At 40.8% G+C, this 22,905-nt stretch overlaps 1 long non-coding RNA gene across 1 annotated transcript; it reads right to left on the bottom strand.

Annotated features, from left to right (window-relative positions):
* Positions 1-865: 865 nt before the first annotated feature.
* LOC105855967 (uncharacterized) lies at positions 866-22,343 on the bottom strand. Its single transcript, XR_001146851.2, has 4 exons — positions 22,159-22,343; positions 7,982-8,045; positions 4,548-4,674; positions 866-979 (listed from the first exon to the last, which is right to left on the bottom strand). It is a non-coding gene; the product is annotated as an uncharacterized LOC105855967 (long non-coding RNA).
* Positions 22,344-22,905: the final 562 nt, after the last annotated feature.

Genomic DNA, 22,905 nt, shown 5'->3' with positions numbered 1-22,905 from the left:
TCTCTGTTCATCTACACTCTCCAAGTCTCTCTCTTCATCATCAGCTACTCATTTTCTTGGCTCGCATGAGGCTGTGGATTGTATTGGCTCAGTCTCAACTTCTTGGCATCCTTTCATCTTCAGTTCTATGGCTAACTAGCAAATTTCTTATAGATCAAGTTCACAAAAGCAAGGCTTTGGCCCCATTCATATTTTCTTGCTACATCATATGTCAATTGATGGCCTCCAGCTTCACTGTCCGTGGGGCATATGGATATGTCTGCCCCGGCTGGTCCACTGGAGGTCAGGCCGTGGCAGAGGGCAGGGCAACCATAACAGATCTCGCCACAGCTATTCTCATGTGATCATAGCATCCTCTCGATCAAAACTCTCCAAGGCTTTTATGACTACCCCCACAGGAAGAAAAAAAACGCCTGCCTTACAAAATTTACTGGGAAATACTTTCACCATTAAGAGATACATTTGTCACTTTGCAATTCATGAAATGGTGAGTAAAGTGTGCTCACTGGGAATTTTCCACAACGTGGAACCAATCTCCGATGAATCTTTCTATACTCATCCTATGATCCAGTGTATGGGATCCAGTTTCTGGGACTTACTTTCCATTTCCAAATGCACTCCCCAAAGATTCTTTTCTGATCTTCTGTTCTTTGTGTCTGGAATGCATTTCCCCTTGACGTTTCTCCATACCATTCCCACAAAATTCCAGTTTGGTCTTCACAATTACTCTAGCCAGAATTAATCCCTTCTAGACACAGATGCCCTCCCTATTCCATGCACTCCAAGAGAGTAGGGACAATATCTGGGGGGGGGGGGTTGGTCACTACATTCTCAACACACAGGCGAGACGCTGGCTTGGCAAATGTTCAGTACATATTGGTTGAATTGCTACCCACATCATTTCTTCTCCACGTGTCTGCTGCGGCACTGATTGAAGCCTGGCTTAGATTCCAGCTATGTCAGTTCTCGTCTCTGTTTCCTAACAGGTAGTGAAGAAGAATATATCTTATTATTTTGGCATCTCCCATGCACCTGGAAGATTACTTTAAACACACGAGGTTCCTAGTAAACATTTGTGAAATTGAACAGTTAAATTTATTTACACCATTGGAGGTCAAAAGAAAGTTTTGGAGCCAATAAAATATAATGTTTTCTTCACAATGGGAAAAAACATAACATTTGGGGAGCCTTAGCTATACAAACAACAAAAGTCTCTGAAAATCATGAAATAAATTTAGGTTTTTGACTTTTCTTGGAACTGTAATAACTATTTCAATAGTAAGGGACGCACATTGTTCTCATACTGCTGTTACTGCCGAAATAAGGTATTCTTGAACAACAAGTTGTGGAGGTGATATGTACTTTCTATTAGTTGAGAAATGATCTTATTTTCAACTTTAAGTCATTTTGGGGAAGGATTCTTCCCAAAATAAAACCCAAATTTAAGGCCGGGCGCTGTGGCTCACGCCTGTAATCCTAGCTCTTGGGAGGCCGAGGCGGGCGGATTGCTCAAGGTCAGGAGTTCAAAACCAGCCTGAGCAAGAGCGAGACCCCGTCTCTACTATAAATAGAAAGAAATTAATTGGCCAACTGGTATATATATAAAAAAATTAGCCGGGCATGGTGGCGCATGCCTGTAGTCCCAGCTACTCGGGAGGCTGAGGCAGAAGGATCACTCAAGCCCAGGAGATTGAGGTTGCTGTGAGCTAGGCTGACGCCACGGCACTCACTCTAGCCTGGACAACAAAGTGAGACTCTATCTCAAAAAAAAAAACAAAAAAAAAAACCCAAATTTATTTGGGGTGTCCTATTGCAACAAATAGAGGATGCTTGCAAAAATAATTGTTGCTTCAAATAATCATTTCTGATCACTTTAATAGAAACAAAGTAATACTAAAAAAATACAAGGGTAACAGTATGTGAAATTAAACTAAAAGCTTAGGATTTCATTTTAAGGGTTAAAAAAGTACCCACTGCAGGAGAAATTAAGTTTTCTCTAAAGATGGAATCAAGGAGAAAGACCTGTCCCTTGAGGATAATGCTGAGGACTTGAAGAAGTCATGAAGAAGGTACTTATACTAATTTGTACAAGAGGAAGTTTAAAGAAATATGGAAGCATAGTTCTCCAACATTCTGTCCACAAACTTTAGTAAACAGAACCACGTGAACTCTTCTGTCCTTTCAGAGAAGTTCTGGAACTTCTGGTCCTTGCTCCACCCCACACTCTACTCCCTGCTCCCCTGACTTGTCTTCATGGGGCCACATTTCTCCTTGAGTGGAGTTAACATTTACTTGGGTGGACCCCCACCTCCCTCCTAAGCCAGCAGCATCCAAGCTGGGGCCACTGCCTGGAGCTTGCAGGTTCCGTGTGAAATGCAGACCAGGCAGGGCCCACCCCTGGGCGGCACAGCCAGGATCTGCTGGCGTCTTGGGCTCCCACTCTGCCCCTGAATGAGTTAGGTAGGACAAGTCAGGCCAGCCTCCCACTCAGGCTGCTTCAGTGCCACATCAATTTTCATTCCATCACGGCTGTTACTAAAGCTCGTCCTCTGATAGCCATCAGTGCCTCTCAGCAGGCTTGTTAAAAGCATTTTCGGTACATCGGTCTCCGTCGTGTGAAACCATCCTGAACAGAATGGAATGTCTCACTTCTCCGCCTCCCCCCCATTACATTCCAGGAATGCCCCCGGACATATGACCACTAGAAGACATTTCCATGTATTTCCAAAGTTGCATGTAGGTATCCTTTTGGCCCAAGATCAAAACTGAGGACAGCTGAACCTGTACATCCCACAAATATAATGAATTACATACTTAAGCTGTGATACCGGTGCCAGTGCAGTCAATATAGCAGGACTGGTCAAGAGAATGTATCATTTTTACTACTCTGAGACATGGAAGACACAATTCAAGAAATGCTCTTGCTCCACAGAATTCAAAGGAAAATATTATCTCCACTTAGGAGAAGCTCTGCCACTGCATAAACTCAAAAAATGGCAAGTAGAGCGTGCTCAAGTTAAACTCTTTCAGACAAATGATGACAGCCTAATCCCAGCCTACCTCATCCCCATACTCATTAACCCCAAAACACACACACACACACACACACAGAATAGCTCCTGCCATAGATGAATTACTTGCATCCATATGGGCAGTTTTGACAGTGGCAGAAAAGAAGGATTTGTATGAGAGAAATATATACTGCAGATTGACTTTTCAGGCAAATGCTTGTTAGTGTTGCACTGCTTGCTCCTTAGGGTATCTTGAGTTTTAACATTTAATGAGGATTCTTGGAGAGCAGACTAAATTGTGGCCACAGAAGATAAATTATAGGCAATTAGGTCTACATCTGATCTGTTTTCCAGCATGCCAAGCTTCACTCACAACCTGTCTTCAGATTCACATTTTTTTTGACCAGGAGCAAACCTGCTTTGCTTTGAGAACATAGTTCATTGGAAATGAAATGTCTCTAGGTTGATACCCAGAAGTCCAGCCACAAACAAACCCAGATTATATTTGCAGGCAGCAAGGTATTCGGTTACCAAGTCCTTCCGGAGCATATCTGCTACGATCCCGTTGAAAGTCAGCTGGCCTGGCAGAGCTCTCTCATTTGCAAAGGAGAATAGTGAGGGTTGTGCCAGGGGATGAGGCTGAAGAGCCAGCAGGTGTTTGCAGCAGTTTCTAAACACTGGCTCTAGGCCTGGCGGTGTCCATGTTACCTGGAGACACGGCTAGAAATACAGCTTTCCTGGGGTCCACCTGTTCTGGGCTGAATGGCATCCCTTCAAACTTCGTATGTTGGAGTCCTAACCTCCAGTACCTCAGCATATGACTGTATTTGGAGACGGGGTCTTCAAAGAGGTCGAAGTTAAATGAGGTCCTCGGGTGGGCCTTAATCTAATATGACTGGTGTCCTTAAAAGAAAAGATCACAACACAGACAAACACAGAGGGAAGACCATGTGGAGACAAAGAAGAGAAGACAGCTGTCTGCAAGCCAAGGAGAGAGGCCTCAAAAGAAATTAACCCCGACAGCACCTTGGTCTCACATTCTAGCCTGCAGGTCTGTGAGGGACTAAGTGCCTGTCATTTAAGCCATCCAGGCTGTGGTACTTTGTTATGCAGCCCACACTGACTAATACACCCCTCTGGACACAGCGAATCAGATTCTCTAGTGGTCAGGGCAGGGGTGAGTCTAACACACCAGGGGTTGAGAACCAACAACACGGACTTCTTCCAAAGAGGCTAAAGGGCTTCTCCGGATGGTCCATCACCTTGGCCTGCTCTGACTGCGGCCAAGTGGTAAGCACTTGCCACAGGAACACTCTTAGTTGTCCACAGTGGGGTCTCTGTTCTCTTAGGACAAGATGAAAGAAAGACCATGGAAGATAGAGAAGAGCTTTATATTTTAGTTCCTTTAGTCAAAATTTTTCTCTGCTTTTTGAACAATGGATCTCACATTTTCATGTTGCACAGGGCCCCATAAATGATGTAGCTGGCACTGCTTGCAATTAGAAATCTGCCCACAGAGAGAGAAGCCACACTTACCATGCTGGCGTGAGCATTCTAAGACGCGCAGCTGCTGTATTTCTCTTTGTCACAAATGGGTCATCAGGTTGAGCATCCATCTTTGGAAGGTGCTGGCAGCACTGTTACCAGAAGGACACAGCTGCATCTGTATCAGTGAGGAAGGGACAGTTTCTACAAGTTAAAAAGAAAACTTTTCTCTTCGGCTCACACTCATACCCATACCCCATACTGGTAGCAGCTTCTTTCGGAATAGACATGAGGGTAGTTTTCAAGACGGGGTACAATGTTAAATCTTGAAAGAATTGGCCCATCTTTTTTGTGAGACCACTGGGCCACTTTCCAACAAGCAAAAGATGCAAGTGGGACTAGCAACATAGACACTTCCCAGAAGAACAAACACAGCATGAAAATACTAGTTAACTGACTCGTGCTAAAACAGTGTACACACAACTTAGAGAGACGTAAGTGGAAATTCAAACTGTTTAAAATTATGAGGTTTAAGAGTCTTGCCTTACTTTTGCCTTCTACTACAGACTCGAGTTACACTTGCATTTAATGAACATGGGTTCCGCTCCTCAAACCCACTTCCAAATTACATTGCATGCCTTGAACAAACCAACCAATAGGAAAAAAATGAACACCTCCCATGACTTCGCCCGCCTAGAGTTCAAGACCGAATGCTAAGAGGGACGTTTATTTACGGGCAGTTCCGAGACCTGGTGTGTGTCACCTCACACGATCAGATACATGGCTCCCGCCACTTCACTTCATAAGAAATCTGGGCTCTCTCTCACATGTGGTGCCAGAAGAGGCACAAAGGCTGTTTTCATGGACTTCGGCAGGTTTACGAGGCTGAGAGCGCCAAGATCGTGGAGTTATAGCTCTATCCCACTCACTTCTTATTAGGATGCTCCTTCATCATGGGAAATTCCTTTCGGTCTCAAATGATTTGAGTCCCATAATAGAGCCATTAGGTAAAAGAAAAGGCTTAGAACCAAAATCCTTACCTCTCCAATCGAAACCATTAGCTTTTGGAGATCAATTTTTACAAGTTTTCTAAATGCTGGCCCTGGGGAACACAGTGTTCTATTAGGTGAAAACATGGGTAACGAATTTATTTTTCAACCTCAAAATAAAGAAATAAATGCCTTTGATTGATAAGTAATGTGTGGGAAACATTCTGAAAGAGTTCAAAGGTGGACTTTCTCCCCAGTTCCACTACAGAATAAAGAGCTGCCTCCTGTACAGAGTTTGCAAAGAGGCTGCAGGCCAGGGGGATGGAAAGGGAGGAGGGGGCTTGGCTCTGTCGCTAACCAGCCTGGTCTGCCTGACTATCTTCTACTGCCTGACTCTCAGTTTCTGCATCTTCAAGGTTGAACTAGATCAAAGCTTTCCATGAAGTTCTTAAGAAAGAGGTTGTTAAACCTTGGTGGGCATAAAGACTCGCTTGGGAAGTGTGTTCACAGTACAGTCTTTCAGGGAGGGAGGGAGGGGGACTCAGCAGGCTAAATCATTTATAAGCTGTTCGGGTGATTCTGACACTGGGATTGTGGAGGTACGTCAAAAGTTTAGGGGAGATGCCCAGCAAGATTAATAAAATGTGGTATATGTATACCATGGAGTACTATTCAGCTCTAAGAAACAATGGTGATATAGCACATCTTATATTTTCCTGGTAAGAGCTGGAACCCATATTACTAAGTGAAGTATCCCAAGAATGGAAAAACAAGCACCAGATATATTCTCCAGCAAACTGGTATTAACTGAGTAGCACCTAAGTGGACACATAGGTACTACAGTAATAGGGTATTGGGGAAGGGGGGAAGGGGGGGCAGGTATATACATACATAACGAGTGATAGGCGCATCATCTGAGGGATGGTCATGCTGGAGACTCAGACTTGTGGGGGGCAGGGGGGAAGGGCATTTATTGAAACTTTAAAATCTGTACCCCCATAATATGCCGAAATAAAAAAAAAAATAAAAAAAAAATAAAAAAAAAAAAAAAGTTTAGGGGACAAGGGAGGTAGATGTGAATAGGTCCTACCACCTTCACCGCCACATCAAGAAAAACAGCTCAGCCTTCCTCTGTTTAAAGATGAAGCTCCCCATAAGATCAAGCTTTCTAAGAGACTCAAAACCTGGCAATAAGGTTTGAAAAAGCCCAGGATAAAATGTCCTCTAATACTCTGGGCAGTGGCAGTGTGTAGGATTCCAGAAATCCCATGATGAGACAGGTTTAACTTGGAGTAGGAACATGCAGTACATTAATAGCCTTCATTCTTTCAATGGGCAACCTCCAAGCGCATCAGAGAAAAGATACTTCTCCTCAGACTCTAGGGCATTCATAAAATATTTGTCCTCTCGTAATTAAAAAAAAAAAAAAAACAACACAGAGATACTTCACTTCTTTAAAAAAAATTCAAATAATGTCTGTTATGAATTGAATTGTGTCCCTTAAAATGATATGTTGAAGTCCTAGCCCCTGATACCACAAAATGAGCCCACATTTGGAAATATGGTCCTTGCAGATGTGATAAGATTGTGATAAGTTAAGATGAGATCATACTGGACTAGGGTAAGCCCTTAATCCATTATGACTGGTGTCCTGATACCAAGATAGTGTGAAGACACTGGTGGGAGAACACCATGTGACAATGGGGGCAGAGATTGAAGTCGTGTAACTGCAAGCCAACCATTGCCAGTGACACCAGAAACAAACAGCAAGAAACAGGTTCTCCTGCTGATACCTTGATTTCAACTTCTAGCCACCAGAACTGGGCAAGAATTAATTTCTCTTGTTTGAGCCAACCAGTGTGTGGTACTTTGTTATGGCATTACTACAAACTAATAAAGTTACTAAATTTGCAAATGCTAAAAATTATTCTTGCAAAGGTTGCTCTTTTATCATAATTACATTCCCAATACAGGAGTGTGAAAGATTATCAAACTATGCCCAGGTGGTTGTGAACCTTCTACCCACTGTCTTTTCAAAGCAACAAAGCCCGTCTCAACATTGAGTCTCAACGTGTCGTTAAAATGACCTCTGGGTCACAGCAGGCCATGTGGTCCCATCACTCAGAGTGTCTCATCTTTTCACAGAAAGGGGTCATTAATTGGTTTTGGGCATGAAAGTCAAAAGCTTTTAAAAATATGTCTAAAAGGAATAAATGATCTCTATGTAAAAATATTCCAAAAGCTTATGTTCCTACAGGAGAGAAGAAAATATTGTACATTCTGAAGGTTCTGTGGAAATAGGCTACATTTCCATTTAGAAGATAAAAAAGAACTTGCCATTTTTAATATCATTGGATATTGTGGTAATTAAAATGCCCTGTCAAAATACCAACCCAGTGGTATGTATAAGCCACTGAGTTAAATTAGCTTCCTATTATTAAGGAACCTGAAATCAATTTTAAAATATTTTTAAAGGAGAATACATTTGAATAGTACCTTCATTTTTATGAAGAATTCAAAATGGATTTCTGATTTCACAATTAGGACATTCCTTTTTATTCTGAAAGAAAAGCAAATAAATAGAAATTCAATTTTAGAAAATGATGTCATCAAATCTGATAAATATAATTAAGTGTGGCAGTTAGATTTTATGTGTTAAAAATACCCACAATCTTTTATTTTGCTTTAAGTTTTAAAACTTCTATTTATGAACTATGTCATGCATATGTAAGAATATGTAAGATGAAAAATAAAAGGAACTTTGGCTCTCCTGCCATCTGGCTTGTGATATGGATTGTTAACTGATCAATAAATCCCTTGTAAGACACTCCCTGCCAGATGGGTCTCCATCCTCCTTCCCCTCCCGCCTGCTATTTTGAATTTCCTACTTTAATCTTTGACAAATGCAAACCTGAGGTCTAAAAAGCTACAATCACATGCAGATAAATTCCATTGTTTAAAGTGAGAAGTGTTTACCCCAGTACCTTGGCATAGGCAAATCTGTAACATGGCAAACCAAACTATGGGCAATATAAATTGGAGGTAATCACATCCATCACAAAATGATTCATAATGAAACTCTTTTACATACACCTGACATTAATATACTTAAAATTTGATTAAATGAACAAAAACATCTGTTTTCATAAGACTTCGGACCTGAAATAATATATAAAGTGAAGTGACATGATTTGCATTATCATATATACTCATTTATTCAATGTAAACACTCACTGTGAGCCCTAAGTGTATGAAGAACCAAGCTTGGCACTTGGGACACAGGTGAATAAATTTATCATAAAAATACTTCATGCAATTACATCATAAATAAGTACAATGGAAATGAACAATTGCTTATGAAAGGTACATACCGTGACAGGTAACCCTAGGTTTCACTGATGGCTGCATGAGAGTTAACTTAGACTTTATCCTCTCTCCCATTCTCCTGCTTTCCTGATCAGTAGCATTCTGCATCTGGGTCTAACTGCATACAGCACAGAGAGCCACCTCAATGGGTATTTGGGATTATTGATTCAAAATTATCCAAGAATGTCAAGGAGCTAAAAAGCTGAAGCCTCTCCAGTTTAACATGAAGGTCATTATAAATCTCAGAAAATTATACCTTCAAAATGTAAATTAACAAAATGTAGAGTGTGTGTGTGTGTGTGTGTGTGTGTGTGTGTGTGTGTACACATACCATGGAATACTACTACTCAGCCATGAAGAAAGATGACTTAACGCCTTTTGCAAATATTTAGATGGAACTAGAGGCCATTATCCTAAGTGAAGTATCTGAAGAATGGGAAAACAAACACCACATGTACTCACTATTAAATTTTACCTAACTGATAAGCACTCATGTACATACACAGAAGTAAAACTCAATGAAAATGAAACAGGGGGAATGGGGAGGAGGGGATGGGCGAAAACCTATCTAATGAGTACAGTGAACACTATCTGGATGATGGGCACACTTATAACCCTCACTCAAGCATCACAAAAGCAATTCATGTGACCAAAATATTTGTACCTCTGTAATACTTTGAAATAAAAAATATATATTTTGATTTGTACTGTTCGACAGATGGATTAGATCTACTTGTATGTGTTACAATTTTAACCACACAAACATTTCTAATTCATCAAAATTTCCTACACAATTACTCCATCCTTCTCATTCCCAACATATACACATTAAAATAAATCTTAAATTGATTACCTTATATTTGTTACCAATTGCTAAAAGATATGTACATTGTTGTTGTTTTGGTTGCAAGCAACAGAGATCAGTTCTGTTTAATTTAAGCAAAAGAGCAGTAATTTATTGGGAACCAAAGAAATTGTTAAACAGGGAAGCCTTAAGAAAGATAGACACCAAGACATCCCTAGAGTCTCCAGGACTGTCCTCTCACTAAAGAGCTAATTTACTCTTAACTTGGCTCCAAGGAGCCCGGGGCTCCTGACCATTCCAAGTAGATGTCTCAGATTTCCAGGAGCAAGATCTAGTTGGCCTAGTTTGGATCACATGCCTACCCCTAAACCAATCAAGAAGCAGGATTGATGTTCAGCATGTCCTTTCACAGACAGGGGTGAATGGCTGAGGACCAAGAAGTTATCTTTTATGTCAAAGTAAGTTTTTAAAATATTCATACTCTGTACGGAGTTAATTTCCTCAACTTATCATATTGCCTCTTTTCTAAGACTTATTCAGGATATAAAAATCATGACATCCTGAAATAAAAATATAAATTAAGAAATTAAAAATCATGAGTTAAATGCACAATGAGATCTCATCTCACACCTGTCAGAACAGCAACTATCAAAAAGATGAAAGACAACAAGTGTTGGTGAGGATGTGGGGAAAGAGGAACCCTGGTGCACTGTTGGTGGGAATGTAAATTAGTACGGCCATTATGAAAAACTGTGTGAAGGTTCCTCAGTAAACTAAAAATAGAATTACCACCTGATCAAGCAATACCACTTCTAGTATTTACCCAAAAGATTTGATGTCAGTTTGTGGAAGAGATACCTGCACTCCAATATTCACTGCAGCCACGCTATGGAATCAGCCTAGGCATCCACTGACAGATGAATGGATCCAGAAAACATGGTATATATGCACAATGGGCTACTATTTGGCCTTCGAAAAGAAGGAAATTCTGTCATTTGGGACAACATGGTTAGAATTGAAGAACATTATGCTAAGTGAAATAAGCAGGCACAGAAAGACAAATATTTCACATTCTCACTTTTCTGTGCAAGCTAAAACAATTTGAAGTCATAGAAGCAGAGAGTACAATGGTGCTTACAGAGGCCAGGAGGTAGGGTTGGGGAGACATTTGTCAAAGGGCACAAAATCTCAGACAGGAGGAATATGTTTCTTCCTGTTTCGGTTCTATGGCACAGCATGGTGAATACAGTTAATAATAGAGCATTGTACGTTTTTAAATGGCTAAGAGTAAATTTCAAATGTTCTCACCACAAAATAATGATACGTATTTGGGATGGTGGATATGTTAACTAGCTTGATTTAATTATTCCACATTATATTCATAAATTATAACATCACCTTGTACCCCATAGATTTATACAATTAAAAGTTACCAACTTACAACAACAACAAAAATTTAAAGCACAATACAAGTCCAAAAAATAAAAGTCACAACTATGAGGATGGCTTGGGAGGAAGTTGGGCGGTACGAAGGCGTAAAAGAAGGTGGGTACAACCAATAACACATCCATGTTCATCTCCACGTATCAGAGGTACTTTGTAACTTTTTCTTCATCCCATGGGCATGGAGAGGGAAAAGTAAAAGTCACTTAAGGTGATAAACAGATCAGATTCCAGAGTCAACAGGACAGAAAGAGTTTACTCCAAAAGCCCCCAATAGAGGATTACGTTCCACTCAATACCCAGCAGAATGAATCCTCAGAGTCGGTGCCTTGTGATATTTCCAACATTGTTCTATCAAGGAGACATTACCTTCCTTTGTGGTTGATTAAAAATAAAAACAAACAAGCAAAAAGCTAGCCTCCAAAACACAGGATAAGGAGGAAGCAGGGACTCTGGGTTGATACGTGAAGACTGCCTACATATAGAAATGTACTTCTTCAAGCAGCAAATGAGTCTCCTGTTTCTGTTGGAAAGGTTGCTTGATGAGCTTGGTTTTGGATTACATGAAAAGACTTGCACACAGGGAAAGCTTTGAGTCTAATGAGAAATGTCAAGTGGAAAATGTAACTAAAAGAGTCTTGCTCAAAAAAGTCCCTGCTGATGAAACCTGAAATCAATATTGATGAATTTGGCTTGCCCAATTTTTGCTGAGTGGAATGAATGGGGTTGGTAGGAGAAGTTATTTCAGCAGCATTTCCTCGGCATGCCAACAGAGTTTTTTCTAGCATTCTTCCAGCCACACATGTGGCATACATTTATTATTTACAATACATACACAGGAAGTGCTTGATTGATGAGATAGCCCCTTTTTCAGAAAGATCTTTTCCAAATGGGCCTTTAAACTGTATGTGTTAAATGAAGTACCATAAAGTCAGTAAGATATACTTTTTCACCCCTGGATTTTATTTCTGATAAAACATATTACAAGGATAATATATGTAACCATATTTTATATTACATACTATCTACAAAAAAAATTATCCTTGTGCCTCTATATTTCTCTCTTTACATACTCTCTAACACATTGTGTACAGTGTGTATACAGACTTATATAAATATGAGAGATGAGGGAGAGAGAACATGAGAGAGGAGAGAGATTGCCATTGAGACTGTTTCTGAATAAAATGCATTCATACAGAGTAGATCACTGTATTCAGGTAAATTTTAATCCACACTTAGATATTCACATTGTCCTATTATGTTGACTGAGAACTTTGCATGTTTGAAGTGACATCTGTAGAGGTTCTTAAATATTTTAAATTTAATTTTGAAACATTAGTATTTTCATGATAAGAATGTCCCCATTTTGTGTTGGAAAGTAAGGAAGTTTTGCCTTTAAAAGAGGGAATAACACTTAGGACAAAAATTTGCATCATTTGGTTTAATTTGAGCTATTGGGTTTTAAATCTGACCATATCCAAATATAGTTCTGTCCTGTTGTAAGACTTTTTGAGATACATATATATATATAGTCATATATATATTGTCATATAGATAGTCATATAGATACATAGATAGATAGATACACACACACATATGTACACAGAGAAAAAGAGAAAGATTTAAGAGAGAGAAGGCACACTAGGAATTTCCTTTCTAAAAAAATTAAAAACCCTTTCCTTCCCCAATTGTTACATTACAGGCTTCCTTCCAACAGTATCCTCCAAGAATACATTTCATGGCCAATTACACTCAAAAAAGATATAATATTCATATACCTGTATATATTTGTGAATACATGAATATATTCATATGTAATATATATTTATATATATATCCATTTTTATACAAACACATATGGGATATTATATATATAATATTATTTTTATATATAAACATGTCTGGGATTATGTGCGATTTGACATAATAATAGTTAACATTCTTAACTGGTATGAAGCATTATTCTAAATGATTACATATATTTATTCATTTATTCTGCATGGAAATTTCATAAAATAGGCATTATTGTCATTATTTTCATTTTACAAATGATGAAATAAAGGCACAGATAGGTTTTGCAACTTGCCTTAGGTCTCTGTCTAGATGGCTGAGCCAGGGTCAGTACCCCAGGGAACAAGTGCAGAGCCTGTACACTCATCCGCCCTGCTATAGAGCAAGGGTCAGCAAAGTTTTTCTGCGAAGAGCCAGATAACACACGCAATTTCTGTTGCATAGTTGTCTTTTTTTAACTATCATTTTAAAATGTCATTCATGGCTCATTACAAAAACAGGCAATAGGCCAGATTTGCCTCATGGGTGCTACTTTGCCAACCCCAGTTTATTGCCAAAATTTCTCACACAACAATTTTCTTAAATGTATGTGCAATACGCGAAGACAAACTGGCATTATTTTTTGTAACCACCTACTTTGGTGACAGACCAATTCCTTCCAAAGACCCTCCAGCCACCTTTGCTTGAGAATTGCCTTCCCCACCCTTTAAGTACTCACATGGTTGGGCTCCTGCCACTCCAATTCTTAAACATGAGCCCACCCATCCAGTCTCAGCTGATTGGTCCAGGACACTCTTCAATCCACTCTGGATCAGGGAACTGGGAATTTTCACACTGTATGATATTCTCCATCAAAACTGGCAGAGGGTCTTATATCAAATGAACCTGGAGGCTTCTTAATAGCCATCGTTTCCAGCACATGAACTGGACATGCAGAGAAAGCCAGTCGGCAAAAAGAGAAAATGCACAGAGAGAAGAGCAGAGATGACACATGGAGAAAGAACCCTGACCGTGAGTCCATTCCGTTTATTCCTGAGGCCCAGCTGCACGCCCACCCTTGGATTTCCTGAGAAAACGCATATTTCCTGGTAATAAATCTCCTTTTCCCCTTAAGCTATCTGGCATTGGTTTCTGTTGCTTACAACCAAAACTAATACTTTTTTACACATTCTTATCATTTTTAATTAGCCAACAGTTTTAGACAGGGAAATTATTTTTAGGGAATTGGCTCAGTAAGAGTTTAAAGAGATACATTCTTCCAGATTACTCAAGATGATTTTAGCATAGATCTCCATTTAAACATTTAAAATATATCTTTAAAGTTAGGTACCAATTAAACTAAACATTTACCAAGATATTGCAGTTTACCAACAGTCCTCATTTTCCCATTCCCTCCTACAGCAGTGGCAGTCACTCAAAGGCCAGACCCTGATGTTCAGGGCAGTTCAACAATTGTTTTAATTCCTACTGTGCTTCAGTACTTTTCTTACCATAGGCTGTCACCCAGCACCTGGAACAGTGCCTGGGCCAGAGCAGTCATTCAATACATATTGAGTTTGTCAAAAAGGTAAACTGAGGCACAATAAATATTTTTAAGACTTTATTTGAGTAAACAACAATCTTTGAATCATATAAGATATGTGGAGGCAAGATGGCAGAGAAGGAAAAACCACCAGCCAGAGTATCTCTGCAAGAAAGATAGATTTTAGATGAAAGTAAAAAAATCAAATAGGCAGACAAACATAGAACAGATGAGGGTCAGAGGGAAGGGTGCCTGAAACTACAGGAGACTCCGCGGTAAGAAGTTACAGAGCATAACTGGAAGGAGAAAGGCATAAGGAGGGTCTAAAACCTTGAGAGTCTTGGAGACTAGTGACAAGGGTAGGTGGAGCAGTTAAATTTCCCTTCCCTTGCATCTCAGACTGCTGGTGGGCTCCGGAGCTGCTGGAGAGATCTTCTACACCAGCCCAGAGACAGCTGTCACCAGTGAGCTATGAGCCTCTTGAGGACAGGGCACCTGGCTCCCAGTTCCCTTGGGGCACCTCCTGCCCCCCAGACCCCAGCACATTGGCAGGCACCATATTGCTTCATTCTCCTCTTCCCCTCCCCTACCGGCAGCTGCTGAGAGAGAGAATTTAGCCACAACTTGGAGGCATCTGCAGGAAATGGGACCTTTCCTTTTGGGGCCCTGCAGCAGACTGAGGGGTACTCGGACTGTGAACTCACTAGCCACCATCCCTCCCAGGTGCAGCTTGCCTGGTGACTCCAGCAGAACAGGGAAAATACCCAGGTAGAGAGACATTGATCCAGCTGGGGCACCCTGTGGGTGACTTGAGACTAACACTCTTCTCCCTAGCAGTGTCAGGGATTGATCTCTGGGACCTGGGGGACAGGCCTACAGACCAGATCCTGTACACCCAGGTCTCTGTCGCATTGCCCAAGGGCACAGAAGGGATATTTGTGAACTAGTCTACTGAGCTGTGTGCTTTCAGAGACAGATCAGAGTGAGTCTAGCTGCAACATGCTTGAAGGGAACACCTCCTCCCATGGGAGGGCCACACAGATTAGGCTGTGATCCTGGGCAGGGAACCTCCCATCTCGCATTACAGTCAGGGGAGATCTGCTGACTTGAGGTCCTGCCTGCCAGCAGAGGCCCAGGAGAAACTATGGAATAAGGGAGGGTGAAACGGAGTGAGGCCTGCTCCAGATTGCAGGTCTCAGACAGCCCCACCTCCATATGTGGACTTTTTGGCTTAGTGGGGCCATTTCAGCCCCTCCCTGGCAGCTTTGCCCAGAAACAGAGAACAGACCTTTGACTTCTGCTAACAGCATTAGTGGAGCTAGAGGGCAGGCTCACCAACCCAGTCCTTACTCCCCTACCTACCCCTGCTAAAGTGGAGAAAAGGACACACCTGGAAGTCCCAGGGCCACACCCACCACCTGAGGCACTCTAGTGGCACTCTAGTGCCTCTCCAGAGGAAAGAAAGCTAGTTGCAGGACCCAATAACAACATTGCAGCTTGCTCCTCCCAGAAGGCCCCACCTCCTGGTAGGGAGGTCAATTTTCACACCTTTTTACTGCATTTACTGATTCACCATACAGGGTGTGATCAATTCTTACCCACAAACACCACCTACTGGCTCGAAGACTAAAAAGGGCATGTCATTTTCCAAATGAAAGTCAAAAGATAAAAAGCAACAGCTCCTCCAGATGGGAAAGAATCAGCAAAAGAACTCTGAAAGTATGAAAAATCAAACGGAAAGAACACCCCCAAAGGGGAATACCAGCTCTCTAGCAATGGACATCAACCAAATTCAGAACACTAAAATCACAGAAGAATTTCGAACATGGATTATAAGAAAACTCAATGATATGCAAGAGAAAATGGAATCCCAACACAAAAAAACCACACACACACACAAAAAAAATACTCCAGGACTTAGAAGAAAAATTCACTAAAGAAATTAAAATATTAAAGAAAAATCAAACAGAACTTCTGGAAATGAAGAATTTATACAATGAACTACAGAACACAGTGGAAAGCCTCAAGAATAGGGTAGATCAAACAGAAGAAAGAATCTCAGGGATTGAAGATAACATCTTTTAGTTAACCACTTCGGTACCAGCGTCGACTACAGTCGATAGCCACAGATGAACGCACACACCCCAGCGTTGACTATAGTCCATAGCCACAGATGAACATGCACATCGACTTTAGCCAACAGCCATGATATGACTTTTCTAATTTTTCATTTATCAAAATAAAATTGTGAACATTTAAAAATAACATAATGAAAATATATATGTATATGTTACTTATTCTGATTTACATTACAAGTAAAGCTGCCTGTAAAGTAAAACAAGTTTTCAGTGCTTTAAAACTTTCCTCATCACACAAGAGCAAAATGGATTTGTCGTCAACACACAGCACAAACTACAGTGCGGACTATGACTGCCAGCTGTGGACAAGATTTCACCGCTGGTGAGTGCTGTACTGAAGTGGTTAAATAAGTCAGTTGCAGAGACAGAGCAGAGAAATAAGAGAAAACAGCAAAGCCTACAAGAAATGTGAGATTATGAGAAGAGGCCTAACATGATCATTATACGCATCCTTGAAAGTGAAGAAGAAAATACACAAGGGTTGGATAAACTCTTTGAGGATATAATGGAGGAAAATATCCCTGCCCTTGAGAAAAATCTAGATATCCAGATATAAGAAGTTCAAAGGACTCCTGGTAGATTCCTTGCAAACAGGAAGACAATACAACACATAGACATCACACTGGCCAAAATAAACATGAAGAGGCCCTACTAAGAGCTGTGAGGTGAAAGGAGCAGGTAATCTACAAAGAAAAACCCATCAGACTAACTGTAGACTTCTCAAATGAGACCTTACAAGCCAGAAGAAACAGGGACCCTATTCTCACTCTTCTCAAACAGAATAATGTCCAGCCTAGACTCTTGTACCCTGCAAAACTACTTTCTCCTGTGAAGGAGAAATAAAGACCTTGCACACAAGACTGAGGGAATTCATCAAGAAAAGACCTGCCATCCAGGAAGTACTCAGAACAGTATTACACATTGATTAGCACAATAAGCACTCACCAGTGTAAAATTATCCAAAAGCTAAAGGTTAAAGGCCAGATACCACAATGGCTCAAGAGAGAAAACAAAGCAACAAAGTTCAACTTAACAGGATGAACAGAAATCTGCCACACTTATTAATTCTTTTAATATATATGAATGGTTTGAACTGCCCACTAAAGAAACATAGGCTGGTTGAATGGATAAATATATACAAGTGAAGTATTGGCTGTCTTCAGGAAACACATCTGACCCACAAGGATGTATTCAGACCCAAGGTGAAGGGATGGAAAACAATATTTCATGTGAATAGAAGCAAAAAGAAAGCTGGAGTAAGTAGCAGTCCTGATTTTAGATAAACTAGTCTTCAAATCAACAAAAGTAATGAAAGACGAAGATGGTCACTATATAATGGTGAAGAGTACAATTCAACAAGAAGACATAACAACTCTAAATATTTATGCATGTAACTGAGGTGCACCCAGATTAATAAAGCAAATCCTACTTGATCTAAACAAAAGGATAAAGAGAAGCACCGTAATAGCTGGGGACTTCAATACCCCTCTGACAGAACAGGATAGATCCTCCAAATGAAAAATAAACAAACAATGGACTGAAACAGAACTCTAGAACAAATGGGCCTGACTGATATTTATACAACGTTCTACCCAAAATCCACCAAATACATGTTTTTCTGATCAGCTCATGGAACATTCTCTAATATTGCTCATATCCTAGGACACAAAGCATTTCTCAACAAATTTTAAAAAATAGAAATTATACCATGCATCTTCTCAGATGACAGTGTAATAAAATTAGAAACCAACTCCAATGGAAACTCTCATCTCTACACAAAGTCATGGAAACTAAACAAACTTCTGCTGAATGATTATTGCATTAAGGAGGAAATCAAGATGGAAATCCAAAGCTTCTTTGAACTAAATGATAAAAGAGACATAAGTTATCAAAATCTGTGGGATACAGCTAAAGCAGTCCTGAAAGGAGAATTTATATGTATAAATGCCTACATACAAATTATAGAAAAATCCTCTCTCTCCGCAACCACGCCAGCATTTATTGTTTGGAGATTTTTTGATAAAGGCCATTCTCACTGGGGTTAAGTGATATCTCATTGTGGTTTTGATTTGCATTTCCCTGATGATTAGAGATGTTGAGCATTTCTTCATATGTTTGTTGGCCATTCTTCTGTCTTCTTTAGAAAAATTTCTGTTCAAGTCCTTTGCCCACTTTTTAATGGGGTTATTTGATTTTTTCTTCCTAATTTTCGTGAGTTCTAAGTATATTCTAGTTATCAGTCCCTTATCGGATGCATAGGATGCAAAAATTTTCTCCCATTCTGTAGGTTGTCTGTTTACTTTCATGACTATTTCTTTGGCTGTGCAGAAGCTTTGTAGTTTGATCATGTCCCATTTATTTATTTTTGTTGCTGCTGTGATTGCCTTTGGGGACTTCTTCATAAACTCTTTGCCCAGGCCGATGTCTAGGAGAGTGTTTCCAACTTTTTCCTCTAGAGTTCTAATAGTTTCATACCTTAGGTTTAAATCTGTTATCCAGCGAGAGTTGATTTTTGTGAGAGGTGAAAGGTGTGGGTCCTGTTTTAGCCTTCTACAAGTGAATAATCACATGGAGTTTTCAGGTTTTCCCTCCCCTGCACCATCTTCCAAGGGACCAGCTTCATTGAGTCCTGGTGAGCCCTCTAGACCAAACCAATGAGACTAATGATAATTCGCCACCAAACATTAGTTGGATACAATACATTTGCTATTGTATATTCTTCCATGTATGCCTGGGGATTTTTTTGTTTCAAAATATAAAACAGCCGAAGATGTATTCTACCATTTCCAAGGCTAGTCTCATTTCATTTCCTCCCACTATACAAGTGCCTTCAATTGTTCTTTAACTCTACCCCTTCAAGTCAGAAGGTCATTTGGAAAGAGTCCCATCTGAAAAGTAAGAATCTATATTTAAAATACAGAAATCCACTCTTCAGAGTTTGAAGGTATTTTTATTTGAGCTCTCAGTCTATAATGACTGCCGTCCATCGGTTGCCAAACTACTTCTCTCCTGGGAATCTTTTTGTTTCATTCTTATTACCCAGAATAACAGCTCTTTGGTACTCATTTCCTGAAGAAGATTACTTTTCAGTATCAGGCTTCTCCAACAAGCCTTTTCCTAGCCAAGGACTGCAAATTTACGTTGTAGCTAAACAAGGTGACTTTCCAGGTAATACTAACTATCGAAACAAACAAACAAAGTATTTGCTGAGCTTTTCTGCTACATATTTATGGCTGCTCATAAATGAGCATTTCACTGGGCGTCCTCATCTGAGAGAGAAAAGTTTTGCCAGAACAGTGATGCAACTCCCCAACCAGGATTTAGGGGCTCGCCAAAAAGGGGAAAAACAACATCCATGACTTGGAGTGAATTCATGCCAGTTAGAAAAGGGACGCAGAGTGTTTCAAAGGCTTTTAAGAGATTCCACTTCATTACAGATGATTGCTTAATGTGGAGAGTCACTCAGGCATGGTCCACACACCAGATCTCAATCCACACATTTGACAGGCTGTCCTGGTAAGGTGAGGAGTGAGAAGGCAATACTAGACTTAGAGTCAGCATCCAACTTTGAATCTGGACTATTAAAACTTGCTAGCTAGTTGTATTGATAAGATATTTCAACCTCTGTGAGGGTCAGTTTTCCTTATCGGTTAATTGGACATTATGTCTAGTTCCCAATCTTGTTAAAGCTAAATAAAACAATCTGTGTGGAAGTGTCCAGCCAGTACCACAGGCGCACAATAACGAACTAAATTTTTCTCTTAACAGCATCCAGAGGACGATGACAACATGGGCCAACTCAAAGCATCTGAAAATAACAGCTGGCAAGGCCACCAAGTAAGCCCATAAGAAATGCAAATGCACACCAAGATGCCTTCTACAGTGGACACTTTTTCTGCAGCTGGGAATTTACAGAATTTCTGTGTCTCTAATTAATGCAATAAGAGGATAGAGGACTATTGGAATACATATAGAGTACACTTAAAATCCAACAACAATGTCAAGAAAAGGTCCCCACTATAAAAAAAAAAATAAAATTAACAAAATCCAACCCACAATGATTGGGAGCAGTAGGTGTCCCTTATATTTTATAGTTTAGAGATTGTTTATTTGTTACAGTTGGGGTTTCTCAGGAAACAGACCTTGGGATGATTTGCATGAAAGTCATTAATTGGAGAATAACTTCATTGAGGAAGCGGGAAAATCAGACTGGGTAAAGGAAGAGTTAAATGGTAGTGTAGTAATGACAGCCTTAGCCAATTCCCCAGAAGGCTCTGAAGCCAGAATGGCCCATCAGAGGTGTCCCAAAGTGAAACAACGGAGGCCAGACACTAGTCCCCAAGCCTTGGCCATTCATTGAATGCAAGGTGCTCACTGAGAGAGGGTGTAAACTTGTGTGAGGCAACTTCATCAGCTGAGGGTGTCTCTCCAAAAGGAGCTCAGCCCTGAGTGGTCAGCAGCCATCACTTGTGGCGGCTGGGGAGATAACTACCTCAGTCCTCCTGTGGGGTCTGGTCCATACCACAGAGCCACTGGAGACCACACCTTGCCACTCAAAACCACTTGCTCTGTATGGTGAATCCACTCCATCAAGACACAACTCCCACAGGATTCCTTCTGGTTTTTGTATTTTCCTGAGAAACTTTTAGGAGGGCAGTACTGAGAAAATTAGAACTTCTGCAATGACATGGTCATGGAAGTCCACCTGGTGCTCACTCTCTCTCCTCTCAACCATCCATTCCAGACTCCTCTTATTTGCTGCAAGCACCTCTACCAGGTTGGTGGTTTACCAGATGGGGTAAAGAATATGAGCCCCAGGGCAACATGGTTTTTTGGGGCTGTAGCTGCTACACTTGGGCACTTACTATCAAATTTGTGTGAGAGAGAACCACAAAACACCCCTATTAGGGCATCTGGGTGCCAAAGGCTCTTACCTGCCTTCATTGCAAAAGAGAAGCCCTATCTTCTCCCAATGACCAGGATCAACTACTCCTACTGGGAAGATGATTCAGTTTCTTGCCTGCTCATCTCTTAGCATAAGGAGCCCAAAGTGAACATGGGGAAGCCATAGTTTAAAATGTCATAGGATTCTTGTTGTCTCCTGATGAATGTGTTCTGTCTTTGAGAGTCTCTAAAACCAAACTGAAGAGCTTAGAGTTGCAAAAACATGAACCATAAATGCCTCCAAGTGAGTCACTGGGAGTGAAGATAAGAAAGGCTACCTTTCCTTCCAACCCTTGGTTCCTAGACCCAAATATTGGACCTATTGGGGACGTAGCCTATGTAAATTAATTTAGGGTATGCATTACAACATGGAGGATGGTACTCCATCCCTGCAGGGTGCCAACTCCAAACTGTCACCTCAGCTATACCTTCCAAAGGCTGTGCCACTTCCCTGGCAGGCTGATGGATTCTAAATAGTGTGAAATGTGACAGAACTAGTGGACCCTATGGTCACATGCCCACTGACACACCTCTTTTGATATAAGTGAGCACCATTTCTCAGTCAATATTATGTGGTATCTTGTTTCAGTGAACAAGACACTCTAAAGGGCATCAGATAGTGGTGGTGACCATGGACTTGCCATCACAAAAGGCAATTCCCTACCTGGAATTATGTAAATTCCAATCAGGATGAATGCTGTCCCCTTTCAGAGTAGAGAGTGCCACAGTGGCTGGTTGGTTTTGAAGAATAGTGCTGTGTCAGGAGCTCAGGTTGGACAGGTTGGCAGGCTGGACGTTCAGCAGCAGCAGTAGCTAGATCAGCATTGGTGAATGGGAGCCCATGCTGTTGGGCCCATGCAGAGCTTCCCTCCCTGTTATTGTGGATACTCTGTTTATGAGCTCATTGTGCCAACAATGGGGTGACCACTGACAGTCTGGCTGACATCAGCTGTTCGAGTCATACTGTGCAGTGCCTCTTCCTTGAAGCATGCTCTCTGGTGGGAAATAACAAGCTATATAAAGACCTTCAGACTTCACGCCCACTCCAATAGGTCTATTCACATGTCTGTTACTTCTAAAACCTCCTTGTCTCCAATATTCCCCCAAGCTGTTGGCAAACCACCAACCATCTTCCACTATCCATAAATCTATTAAAATATATATTCTTATATCAGGTCATATCTCTTTCCACACTATGTGGTTACCAGATGCACCTGTCAAAGTTCTGCCCACTGGGAGGATTTCTCCTGCTGCTTTCTTTCAGGGACACCCATGAATAGGGCTGTAGTCCAGCCACAAACCATTTTCAGTTTTCACCCATACCATGAGCCACCCTGTGCATGCTCAGAGTTTTCTCTCTCCTGTCAACTAGACATAGGAACCCTCCCCATGCAGGTAGGGGCAGAGGTAG

This window comes from Microcebus murinus, chromosome 12, assembly GCF_040939455.1.
Source record: "Microcebus murinus isolate Inina chromosome 12, M.murinus_Inina_mat1.0, whole genome shotgun sequence".
Taxonomy (NCBI): domain Eukaryota; kingdom Metazoa; phylum Chordata; class Mammalia; order Primates; family Cheirogaleidae; genus Microcebus; species Microcebus murinus.
This window is presented reverse-complemented; position numbering and strand designations above follow the sequence as displayed.